The sequence below is a fragment of the Staurois parvus genome, unplaced genomic scaffold, assembly GCF_062004578.1.
Source record: "Staurois parvus isolate SC_StPar_1 unplaced genomic scaffold, SC_StPar_1.0 ptg000081l, whole genome shotgun sequence".
NCBI lineage: Eukaryota > Metazoa > Chordata > Amphibia > Anura > Ranidae > Staurois > Staurois parvus.
The window spans coordinates 8,168,426-8,181,118 of record NW_028317877.1 but is presented as its reverse complement, the minus strand read 5'-3'; the positions used below and the strand labels follow the sequence as shown (position 1 = coordinate 8,181,118).

Sequence of the window (12,693 nt, the reverse complement as noted above, 5' to 3'; positions counted from 1 at the left end):
CTGTGAAGAAGAGGCATGTGATCTCCGCTGAGTCAAATTCAGTTTTGAGAACTGCAAAAGTACACCAAGCATCTGTGATATCTTGTAGGCAGAGAAACTGCCCAATAATCTTACAAAAACCTCTGGAAGAGCATGACATTGTGAATGGATTAATGGCATTTATTTACCAAAAAATTAAACATATACAGCCTTATTCTACATAATTAAAAAACTAATCTTTATTTCATGATGGAATAACCTTTGGATGGTAATATATTTTCCTCAAAAAGCATTTTATTTTAAAAATCCGATTTAAATTAAAAAAATCCGATTTAAATTAAAAAAAATCCAATTTTTTTTTAAAAATCATTGATTTTTATCCACCCTGGTTTGCCATGTTCCAGTATGGTTCTGTGCAGAAAAAATGCAGCATGTTTTACTTTTTTTTCTGAAGCTGGAATGCACTGGAGCTGTGCATTTTGGATGCAGAAAAAAGCAACTGAAACGCATGTAGTGTAAACTGGCCCTAAGGGCCGGTTCACACTATAGAAACGCAGTCCAGATGCTTTCCAGATGCGTTTTTTCATGCGCATTTTTTACATGTTCCAGTGCGGTTTTTTATGCATTCCAGTTCATTTTTTCCCCTTTCTTTTTCTTCAATTCATTCTCACCACAGACAGGTGAAGGTTCCTGGCGAATCGCATCACTGAACACCACCAGACACCCTCCACCAGTTCCTGCTGTACTTACCTCTGAGGTTGCCAAGCTATCATCACTCTCCAGCCACTTCAGCGATCTGGGGATTTGAAATCCCTGCTCTTCTTGTCTGTGCTTCCAGGATATGATAAATGATTGAGATTTAAAATGCCCATGGCAGGGGTGTTGAGAGTTTAGCAGCCCCACAGATAAGTACAGTAGTGACCATTGGGCAGGGAAGGTGTCCGAGGTTAGTTCACCTTTACATATTTTCTGTAAAGTTGAACTAACCCTTTGACTGTCCTTCATAGCATGCACCAGCAAAGTGTGCTTCAGTGCGTTTTTTCATGCTCTGTGGTGCGTTGTCCAGTTCTTACTAAACACTGAGTCCACATTTGACATGTCATTCATAAAATGCAAGCCAGGGTGTGGAGTTTTGATATCCCAGAGTGTTTTCTGCATAATGCTTCAAAGAATACTCTGTGACTGGTGGAGATAGCAATCACATGACTTTGACAAATCATCTGATCAAGCTGTACTCCTTCTGGCTTTTTCTTTTTGCCCATTCATTCATCTAAACAGGGGGTCACTTGCTTCAGAGTCCCGAAGCAAGCAAAGCACAAAACACATCTGTAAGACTTGTTCACAATATATGCATATATCAATGCAAGGGGACATAGAAAACAATTGTTTCTATGTGCCCTGTTCACACCAAGCTTAACTGAAGTCTACATTTCTGTGCAACACATGTCACAGCACGTTGCAGCTTCTGTGGTGCATGGACTTGAATGAAGTTTCATTGTGTGATATTCAGAAAGTGTAAGCTGTGGCAGCACAGTGGCTTAGTGATTAAAAGCGAAGTATGGGGTTCTTTAAGAAAAAAATTAATTATACTCCTCTAGGTGGATGTAGCATCGCTCCGATGCTGCATCTGTTCCCCGCCACTTGTAAGACTGAGAACTGAGCGATCAAAAACCTCTGGTTGTTCATTTCTCAGTCTTCAGTGAGCAGAGAGACGGTGACTTGTCAGTCACCACTCTGTGCTCTTCCCCTTCTGTACTCAATGGAGCGCCAGGCTGTGGAGGGGCGGGAGTGGTTGGCTCAGGCTCTCAGCAGCTTATTGAGAGGATGAGCCAGCTGCCAGTCCAAGCATCTGGGTAGATCCAGAATATAAAACTCAAGATCGATCCAGAGCCTGGACCAGCTGAGTGACTTCAGCCGACAGTGGGCTTTGGCTAGAAACAGGTTACAGGAGTGCAGAATGAACTGCACCTCTGTGATCCATAGCTGAAGTAGGGCCATAAAAGGTTTGGCCATACATCTCCTTTAACACCTCTGCCTTACAGCCCTAGGTGTGAATCCCAACCAGGCACCATCTGCATAGGCTTTGAATGTTTTCCATATGCAGTGTGGTTTTCCTCCAGGTACTCCTCTGGCTTACTCCAAAGACATGCTGGTGGGTTAATTGGCTCCAGTCTAAATTGGCTCTAGAAGGTGTCACTGGGGATGTCACTGACACCAAGTCAGTTCTCCCCAGTGTCAGAATGCCTGCTGCAGTCCCGCTATAAGTCGCTATTCGCCTCCATTACTAGTAAAGAAAAAAAATTGAAAATTCCAGTATATACACCGCCATAACTTTCATGTAAACCAACTATTTTACACATATTGGGATTTTTTTTTAGCAAAGACATGTAACAGAGTACATTTTGCCCTAAATTTACTGCAAATATGATTTTTTAAATTTTTTTATTGGACATGTTTAATAGCAAAAAGTGAAAAATATTGTTTTTTTTTTTAAATTGTCAGTCTATTTTTGTTTACAGCGCAAAAAAAAAAAAAAAAAAAAAAAAAATCACAAAATTAAAAAACACATAGGCGATCAAATACCACCAAAAGAGAGCACTATTTGTGGGGGGAAAAAAGGATGTAAATTTAATTTGGGTGCAGCGTTGTATGACCAAGCAATTGCCAGTTAAAGTAACGCAGCGCCGTAACGCAAAAAATGGCCTGGTCAGGAAAGGGGGTAAATCCTCTGGACGGCAAATGGTTAAAGTGGTAGTAAACACAACTTGGCAACTTGTACCTACAGGTAAGCTTATAATAAAGCTTACCTCTAGATACAAGGAATAGCTCCTAAACGTGCACCATTTAGGAGATATTCACTATTTCTGCATGCACACTGTAATCCGAAAGCACAGCATACCGTCCCTTCAGAGCGCTGTACTCTGGCTCCCATGTGCATGCGCGGGAGTGACGTCATCACAGCTCTGCCCTTCAAACGGCTGGAGTCCGTGAACCCAAATGGAAGACCGGGAGAAGATAAAAGCCCTGTCAGTGGTGACAGGGCACCACTGAAGGGCTTTGTTTTAAGGCAAGTCTCTCATAATGTGCCAGGGATGTGCAATTCCTATAGCCCAATGCCGCGACATGCAGTTCTGGGCGCTGGACAAGAGGTTTTTCCTTATATTTAGCCCTACTGCGGGCAAGCAGCAGGAATTAAAGCCGACAGTCGGCTCTCTTGTAAAAGGAATCCAAACGGCTAACTAGCCACTGGATTGCTTTTACAAGCAATGGGAGGGGACACCCCCCCTTCCGCGGGCTGTCCTGTCACACCAGGACACCCAATTGACCATCTGGTGTTTCCGCCCTATGATATAGAAAACAAAAAACGATGAGCATACATCACTTCCGGTTTCCCAGATGTAAATGGAGCCCTTTTTTAAAAATGGAAAGCATTTGATCATACTGATCTTGATCAAATGCTTTTAAGGGCAGAGGTGGTATCTGGGGTGTTATTGACCCCAGATCTCTTGATAAAGAGCATCTGTCACTGACTATTGCTGTTACAAGGGATGTTTACATTCCTAGTGACAGCAATAAAAGTGATTAAAAAAAGAAAAAAATTAAAGTGACGGTTAAAATAATTTAAAACATTTTTTTAAAGTACCCCTGCCCAGCGTGCAAAGGCGAACGCATGCGGCCGTCCACACGTGATGCATCACCGAGACTATCAGCTCATGGGCAGTAATTCTAGCACCAGCCCTCCCTGTAAATCTAGGGAGGTAACCTGTAAAGACTTTTAAAGTGTTGCCAATGAGTAGTAAAATTTACATTGCATGTTGCCGCTGCACAGCCGTGTGCAATTTTAAAGCATGACATGTTTGGTATCTATTTACTCAGGGTAACATAATCTTTTATATTTTACCAGAAAAATTGGGTTTAGTATTTTTTTTTTACATTAACCACCTCCCGCCCACCATATAGTCCAATGACGGGTGCAAAGTGGCTCTCTCATTCTGGGAGGATGTCATATGACGTCCTCCCATTCTCACCGCACATGCGCGGCTCGGCGATCGGCGGTGCGCTGCTCTCAAAGATGTCGGCTCGGTCATGTGATCAGCTGTGTCCAATCACAGCTGATCACATGTAAACGGGGAAATGCCGGTCATCGGCATTTCTCTCCTCACGAGCTATCACGCTGACAGGAGAGGAGGAGAGGAGAGCCAGTAATCAGCATTCCACGGAGGGGACATCTACACTGATCATCAGAGCACTGATAATCAGTGTGCCCTGATGATCAGTGTAGCCCCAGCAGTGCCACCTGTCAGTGTCCATCAGTGCCAGCTGTCAGTGCTCATCAGTGCCACGTACCAGTGCCCATCAGTGATCAATGCCACATATCAGTGCACATCAATGCCACATATCAGTGCCCATCTGAGCTGCCTTTCAGTGTCACCCATCAGTGCCAGTCAGTGCTGCCTATCAGTGCCAGTCAGTGCCGCCTATCAGTGCCAGTCACTGCCGCCTATCAGTGCCAGTCACTGCCGCCTATCAGTGCCACATAACAGTGCTGCCTTTCAGTGCCCATCAGTGCCGCCTACCAGTGTCCATCAGTCCAGCCTATCAGTGCCCATCACTACAGCCTCATTAACGCACATCAGTGAAGGAAAAAAATCACTTATTTACAAAATTTTATAACAAAAAAAAATTTTTTCAAAATTGTCAGTGGTTTTTGGTTTAAGAAAAAAATAAAAAAACCCAGAGTTGATTACATATCACCAAAATAAAGCTCTATCTGTCTCAAAAAAATGATAAAAATTTCATATGTGTACAGTGTTGCATGACCGCGCAATTGTCATTCAAAGTGTGACAGCGCTGAAAGCTGGAAATTGGCCTGGACAGGAAGGGGGTATAAGTGCCCTGTAGGTGAGTAGTAACAATTCAAAAAAAGTGTATTTTTCCCAAAAGAAATTGCATTTGAAAAAACCGGTGCACACACACTGTAGTATAAAAAAAAATGCAAAACTCACCAGTTTATTCTCTAGGACCTCTGCTTTAAAAAAAAAAAAAAAAAAATGATATATATATATAATGTTTGGAGGGGTTCTAAGAAATGTTATTGCAGTTTAAGTTGCCATTAAGCCCCTTTTGTTTTTAAAAGCACCAGACATTCCTAAAAGCACCTTTGCCTAATAAAAACCATCAACCCTTTGTATTTACCCTGGCCAATTTTTTTTTATCATCAGGACAAGCAGATTTTTAACCCTGATTCAGTCCTTGGACAAGTAGTTTTTTAAAAAATTTCCACACCCGTGTGCTACTATGCAATGCATACTAGCACATTATGACATTAACTTGCAGGGACCAGATTTTTTGTTGTTGTTTATTTTTAAAGACTTTACTACTGCTTTAAAAAAACAGATACTTCCCAGTCCATGAATTCTTCTCACCATTGTGGATCCCCAGCACTGCTACCTTGGATTTGGAAGCTGGCTGTGACTTTCTGATGTCTCACAGCCAGCTCCCCACTGCGCATGTGCAAGATTGTGTGGCATAAGAAGATTGGCTCTGTAGCCTCCTGGGACATAGGACATTATCACAATAGGCTGCAGGGGGTGGGAGTGGAGAGGGGAAAAGGAAATGTAATCTACGCCTAGACGAGGATCGAGGAAGTGGGAACCAAAAAAGACAAAGAAAGATGGTACTCACCCTCCCCTAAGAAAAGCTGCAACTGAGTTAGGGCTCGTTCACACTTGACTTATTTCTAACTCTTGCCAAATGCCCCTATAGCGTTTGACAGGCAGTAGACAAGCATTTGGGAAGCGTTTTTAACGCTCCTCAAACGCCCTATGCACGGTTTTGAGTCGTTTGCCAAGTGTTAAAACCACACCACAAACGCCTATAATGAAGTTAAATGGTATTAACGCTCCGCAAATGCCTCGCAAACGCCCCGCAAACACCTGCCAGGCGTTTGAGGAGCGGCACCATAGACTTGAATGGGAGGCTTCAACTCCTCCTGACTCGACATGAGGCATCAGTTTTGCCACGACGTGACGCTAACGCTTCATTGTGAACAGCACTGTGTGCTGCCATGTGCAGAATTTTCATAGGCGTTTGAGAAGCGTTAAAAACGCTTCACAAACGCCTGTCTGACAAAGCTAGTGTGAACGTAGCCTAACAGGCTGAAAAGAAGGTGAAAATGAGCAGTACTTCACTTTTAAGATGAAGTTCCACTTTAATACTTTGGCCTATGAGTGAGGGAATACACTAGTACAAATTCATACAACAATTCTCAGTAAATTCAAATGTTGTTTGAAAGTAGCTCAAGATTTTGTTTGCTTTCAATATTTGATTTTGGAATGAATGGACTTTACTGAATAAAATCCAAACACGGTTACAAATTTGTACAAAATTTTGTATTCTGCTCTTTTGAATTTTCTTGTCACTGCGGTCGAAAACGAACATTGATATGATCCCACTAATGATTAGAAAAATAAACAAATGTTTCTACAACAAAAAATGTCAAACAAAATTAAAGCATAAGTTCACTTTTCCACCAAAAAATAATAAATCAGGGATGTTGAATTTATATCGCCCGGGACATGTAGTTCCGGGCATCGGGCAGGTCGTTTTATTTTACTTTAGCCCTGCTGTGGGCAAGCAGCAGGGCTCACCTGTCAGGCAGCGTTGCTGCCCAAATGCTTTCACACACACACACACAGTGCCAGCCTTTCTGCCCCCCCGTGTGAATCTCTCCCCACCGTCACCTGGGCTTCACTTGCCCATCTGCGGGCCTGGGACTGGCTCCCAGCCAGTGGCTAGAGCGGAGGGAGGAAAGCGGACACGTCTGCTCCCCTCTCCTTCTTGTCCTGACCCAGAAGTGACGTTTCACTTCCAAGTCCCCATTCCCAAATTCCCGGCAACTGAGGCTGGGAAAGAACGTAATGCGGTGCGATGTGCACTGCATTACATTCAGGGGAGCAGAGGGGAGACATCCAGGGTATTTGCCACAGACTGCCAGGAGATTGGGTGGTTTTGGTGCATTTTCTATAAGTGCACCAAATGTCCTGCATGTAAAAGGATATTTAAATCTGCTAGTACATCTAACACTACCCTCCCCCCGACCAACAATGCTGCTGTCCAAAGGTGCCCCAGGCCTAATAACTGATAAGCTGCATTATATTCATTTATTACAGATACTTATATAGCGCCGTCAATTTAAGCAGCGCTTTACACATATATATTGTACATTCACATCGGTCCCTAACCCTCAAATGGAGTACAAGTCCCTGAGACTAGATTCACACCTATGCAGTTTGAGTTTGATCCGTTTCTGTAGTGCGTTTTGGCACATGCGTTTTTACCGCATTTTGCTTTATTTTTTAAATATTTTTTTCTTGTTGCTAGGCAGATTTAAAACACAAAAACGCATCAAAAACACAGAAAAAATGCACTAGATGTTTTTTGCAGCGTTTCCATTAGTCTATAGAACCAAAAACGCAACTTTTTGTGTTTAAAAAAGTCCCTGACCCATTCCAAAAAAATGCAGCGGGTGAACCTGTCCCATAGGAAATCATGTTAAATAGACTGCTACGCGTTTCTGCAAAACGCTGCGGAAACCACTTAGGTGTGAACCTAGGGTCACTAAACATTCATACATACTAGGGCCAATTTAGACAGGAGCCAATTACCTACCAGCATGTCTTTGGAGTTTGGGAGAAAACCAGAGTACCCAAAGGAAACCCACACAGGCACAGGGAGAACATGCAAGCTCCAAGCGGGTGGCGCCGTGGTTGGGTTTTGAACCAACGACCCGAGTACTGCCAGGCGGAAGTGCTAACCATTTAGCCACTGTGCTGCCCAGTATGACATTTTTTGTTTTTGGGGTTCACCTTTTTTAATCTTCTCTTTCATAAATCAGGGTCCATTGTTCTGGACTGATATCTTCCCAAGCAGAAATAAAAACAGAGGAGAATTTCCTGACTGCAGCAGAGAGAATCTGAAGCAGCTGTGCTTGGCAACCAATCAGCTTCTAGCTTTCATTTGTGAACAAGCTGAAGCCTAAAGCTGATTGGTTGCACAGCTGCTCTCCTGACTGTCACTGGAAGATGGGCCCAATGTCAATCAATAGAGAGGTATTAAAGGTCTGTGTGTCAGACAATGACATTGATAATTCCCCCGCTTATCTGCTTCTGTGGGCAGAGATGAATGTAGGACAACAATAATAATTAGAGACAGGCTGATCCATCAGATGATGATTGTCAGGAATGAATGGGAAATGATGCACTCAGTTGGGTAGTGTCATCTGCCTGTCTATGGATGTATTGTACATAGAACATACAATGTGATCGCAGTAATGTTCTGATCACTGTCATCTATCACTGATAGAGGAAAGTGATGATCTGTGATAAGCATGGACATCACTCAGCGATCCGCTTTGTTCTACAGAGCTCAGGCTAAACAAAGGTGGATCGAGTAACGGATCCCATACTGGGAGTGCGCGGAGTCCTCACCAGAACAGAACCCCCAGGGATGATGAGGATGACACACATGACTCGGGGAGCCCAGGGTCAGCCGGGCCGGTAAACATGCTTAAGGCCGCCGGCGCACTACGATCACTCACCGCCTGGGCCAGCCGCCACGCGTGTCCTCCGCCCACTGCCAGTCCTATGGAGCTCTACATTCCACACACCCAACACGAATCACCCCGCTCCAATCACATCCTCCGGGATACATCTACCAGGATCTTAAGCAGCCGGAGCCTAACGGCACCGAGGGAAAGGGCGGGGCTGAGGAAGGATGGAGGACCGTTTTGGGCGCATGCGCACTACTCCCTGTCGGTCACTGCAACAGCCAGTGAGGAGGGGAGAGTCGGGGCTGAGAGTGCAGCACTGGAACATGTCACGGCGGGGAGTGAGAGGGAGCCTTCCTTCATAGGCTGCTGCCTGGGAGCCAGTTCAAAAAGCAACGTGATATCAAATAGTACAGCCCAGTGACGGAAATCCATGGCCTTCAACGTGTTATATCGTTCTAAACTCTTTTCATTAATCTTTTTCTTTTTTTTGAGCATTTTTGTTATATATATATAGCATTTTCGAAGCGTATTTCGAGCATTTTACATGCGTTCAAGCTTCAGGCACTTTTGTTTTAGCACAGGGGGTCTCCAAACTTTCTAAACACAGGGCCAGTTTACTGTCTTTTTAGACTTTAACCACTTGCCCTCCTGAGGATTTTCCCCCCTTCCTGACCAGGCTATTTTTTGCGTTACGGCGCTGCATTACTTTGACAATTGCGCAGTCGTGCAACGCTGCACCCAAATGAAATTTATGTCCTTTTTATTCCCCACGAATTTAGCTTTCTTTCGGTGGTATTTGATTGCCTGTGCGGTTTTATTTTTTGCGCTATAAAAAAAAAAGCCTGACAATTTTGAGAAAAAAAACTATATTTTTTTACTTTTTGCTATTAAACTTGTCCAGTAAAAAAATTTACAAAAATCAAATTTCATCATAAATTTACACCAAAATGTATTCTGCTACACGTCTTTACTTAAAAAAAATCCAAATACGTGTAAATTAATTAGTTTATGGGAAAGTTAAAGGATTTACAAACGGTGGTAAATATACTGGGATTTTTTATTTTTACTAGTAATGGCAGCAACTTATAGCCGGACTGCAGCAGACATTCTGACACTGGGGGGAACTGACTTGGTGTCACTGACATCCCCAGTGACACCAATACAGTGGTCAGTGCTAAAAAAAAAAAAAGCACTGACACTGTAATAATGACACTGAGCAGGAAGGGGTTAAAATGAGGGGCGATCAAAGGGTTAACTGTGTGCTGGGTGTGTTTTACTATGGGGCAGTGTCTGTGCACAGCCATCCAGAGCAGTGTTCCCAAGCTGACAGGGAGGAGAACTGTTAGCAAACAAAACCATCCTCCTCCCCGTCGGAGATCTTCAGAACTCACTGGGCACCGGAGAGTAATTACCGACTGGGACCCGATGATTGACAGCCGCGAATGGTGGCGCGGGTACAGCGCGCGCATGGCTAGCACTCACCCCGTACCAAGAGATGCAAAATCACGTATATGTACATGATTTTGCGCACCCGTGCTGTCCTGTAGCAGTGTTTCTGGGTATTAAAGGGGCCGGACTGTGGCTCATGGCAGTAGAAAATGTACTGGCGTCGGTAACGATGCCCCATCATTGGTGACTATGAAAGTGCCTTATAATTGGTGTCATTAGCAGGAATTATGCCCCATTCGTAATATCAGTAGGAGGCAGAGTGCCCCAAAGGCTGAATAGAGACAAGCAAAGGGCTGCTTCTGGCCCCGGGCTGCAGCTTGGAGACCACTTATAACATACCTAGTGCTGGAGGCCAATGGAGAGAGGGATTGCCTTGCGGCTAGGTTTCAAACTCCCCTGGAGATGGGACAGAAGGAGTCAGGCCCAAAGTAGCACAGGTCGCCTGCAGGAGTGCTTGTAGAGATGATCTGACTGTGGATGCTTGTCAGAAGTACACCCAGGAGCACAGCTGATTCACTGGAAAGGTGTCTGCAGACAGGTGGCGCCTGTGAGAGATACAGCAGAGGACAGCGGAGTAGTCGGTTCAGAGCCAGGGTCAGATGCCAGGTGGAGATTAGAGCAGACGTAGTCAGATGCATAGCTGGGGTCATACACAGGAGAGCAAGTGAGAATATCCGTTAGCAAAGCCGAGGTCATACACAGGAGAGCAAGTGAGAATATCCGTCAGCCAAGCTGAGGTCAGAGCAGGAGACAGGCAGGAAAGACAGGTCCAGGAACAAGCTGAGTCAGTAACAGCAGATAACAATAGCAGGGGAACACGGGACAAAGGTACTGGGGAACCACAGAGCAACCAGCAATTTGAGAAAGAGATGGACTTCCTTTTAAAGACCATCTGGTGCCAAACTGGGCTAATGTGTGCGTAACCCTGCGCCAGTGCACATGCGTGTTCCGGCTCACATCCGTGCGCCAATGCACATAGATGTTCCCCAGTGTGCATTTCTGTGGCCATGCAAGGTACTGGCAGGAATGCCAGTTCTCTGTGTACCTTTGCTGTGGACAGAGCCCTGACACCACTGTATTAGCCATCAGAAAGCACGAAGTCCCTGGTGCCCAGGGCATGCATCATTGGCATTTTTGTGTGGCCCTCAGGCCCCTGCAGTAACTAATCCATGTTTCCCTATTGTCCCGTTATAGTAATAATTTCTTCCATTCTCATGTAATATGTCTCCAGTCTATGACTGTCTCCTGAAGCATGTCCTCCATTCTCCAATAACTTGTTCACAAAATCTGAAGGTCTCCTGTATCATGTCCGCAGTCTCTAACCATCTTTTGTGTCATGTCTGCAGTCTCTGGCCAACTCTTTTATCATGTCCAAAATTAGGGATGCATCGATACCAATATCTGTACTCATGAAAATTCTCCCAATACCCGAAACCGATACTTTGCGGTGAGATTTGTGTCCGACTGAATGACTGGAAGAAAAACTGAATGAAGGAAGAATGTCACTAGCACACCGAGGTTCTCCAAGAGCAATGTTTCAGTGTCTCGCAGGACCCCTTCATCAGGTATGTGGCATGCCTGATGAAGGGGTCCTGCTAGACTCTGAAATGTTGCTCTTGCTGTAACTATGTGATTGCTTATTAAAGTTTCAGACCCATATTGGAGAACCTCGGTGTGCTGGTGACATTCTTCCCTTGTGATGCTCCTCAGTTCCAGCTGATGATCACTGCAGCACCCACATACATGTATAGCCACTCTTTGACGAAGGAACATGTGCGTTGGGATTGTGCAATTCATGAATGAATGCAAAAAAAGGGCGAAAATTGCACTTCAAAGAATGGCATGTGATTTGAACAGGAATGCAGTGTGATTCCTGTCCAAATCATATGCGTTTTCCTGCACCACTTCTGTATGAACCCAGGCTGAATTCGCTATGGTAAGTCTGGGTTCACACAGGAGCGTACTGCATTCCTGTTCAAATCGCATGCCATTTTTGCAATGCAATTTGCACCCATCAATTTTGTATGGACACAAATCACACCACAAAGTATCGGTACTCGGTATCGACAAGAATTTGATCGAAAGTACCAGTACTCGTACTCGACGATTTAAAAAAAGAGTATAGGTGCATTCCTATCCACAATCTCTTACTATCTCCTGTATCATGTCCGCAGTCTCTGACCATCTCCTGTATTATGTCCGCAGTCTGACCATTTCCTGGATCATGTCTTCAGTCTCTGACCATATCCTGTATCATGTCTGCAGTCTCTGATCATCTCTTGTATCACATCTGCAGTCTCTGACCTTCTCCTGTATTATGTCCACAGTCTCTAACTATTTCTAATATTATACCCATAGTCTTTAAACATTAGCCGCTAGGCCAGTGGCCGAATGGCGGCGTGCAAAATCCATTAGTGTTCCGGGTGGTGCGCAGTTTGCGCGCCTGCAGAGCCACACAGCGGCGCGATCTGTCATCGGCCGTGTACCTCGGACATTGCCGAGGACAGATCTGAGTACCGACCCCATTGCCGATACCATGTGACCTGCTGTGACCAATCACAGCAGGTCACATGACAGTTGTATACAATGGATGGCTTCATTCATGCCATCCATTGTATACTAGTGTGTGTAGCTGTGATTGTTTACAGCGATCACATGCACAAGCTGGGCTAATCACAGCCCAGCTGTGTCATGTGATTAGCTGTGGCCAAATC

The 12,693-nt window shown here is 44.6% G+C and overlaps 1 protein-coding gene across 4 annotated transcripts in view; it reads right to left on the bottom strand.

The window, feature by feature from the left end:
• The window catches only part of CEP170 (centrosomal protein 170), a 158,151-nt gene extending 149,318 nt beyond the window's left edge, over nt 1–8,833 (bottom strand). For all 4 annotated transcript variants that reach the window (XM_089669775.1, XM_089669778.1, XM_089669776.1 and 1 more), the window contains exon 1: nt 8,579–8,833. The gene's annotated coding sequence lies outside the window, so the exon portion shown is untranslated. The remainder of the gene's footprint in view (nt 1–8,578) is intronic.
• Between the last annotated feature and the right edge of the window lie 3,860 nt (nt 8,834–12,693).